Source organism: Penaeus monodon, chromosome 19, assembly GCF_015228065.2.
Source record: "Penaeus monodon isolate SGIC_2016 chromosome 19, NSTDA_Pmon_1, whole genome shotgun sequence".
Taxonomy (NCBI): Eukaryota; Metazoa; Arthropoda; class Malacostraca; order Decapoda; family Penaeidae; genus Penaeus; species Penaeus monodon.
In genome coordinates, this window is record NC_051404.1 from 32,756,870 (window position 1) to 32,757,171 (window position 302).

The 302-nt window shown below is 35.8% G+C and overlaps 1 protein-coding gene across 1 annotated transcript in view; it reads right to left on the bottom strand.

Annotated features, from left to right (window-relative positions):
* Positions 1-302, bottom strand: part of LOC119585183 — an 8,794-nt gene that overhangs the window by 2,259 nt on the left and 6,233 nt on the right. The window lies entirely within an intron of this gene.

Genomic DNA, 302 nt, shown 5'->3' on the forward strand with positions numbered 1-302 from the left:
AGAAAACAAAAACTACAGAAACATATCTATGTCAAGATATTCCTATGATCCATGGTCATACCTGATCCAGTATACAAGTGTTTACATATTTATCCTTATGGTTGTACAATAAAAGAGCATCAGGAAGGCTGTGTTGATTCATCTGTCAATATAGTCTCAGAGAAAAAACAGTGACTTTTCCTTTTAATCAATTACCCAGAGATGGAGGCAGCAGATGAATCAGCACAATATGAAAGGTGTTTGTCTACTTTATATCTTTCTATGCACCACAAACATGAGAAATCAGTCAATACCACCTCCCC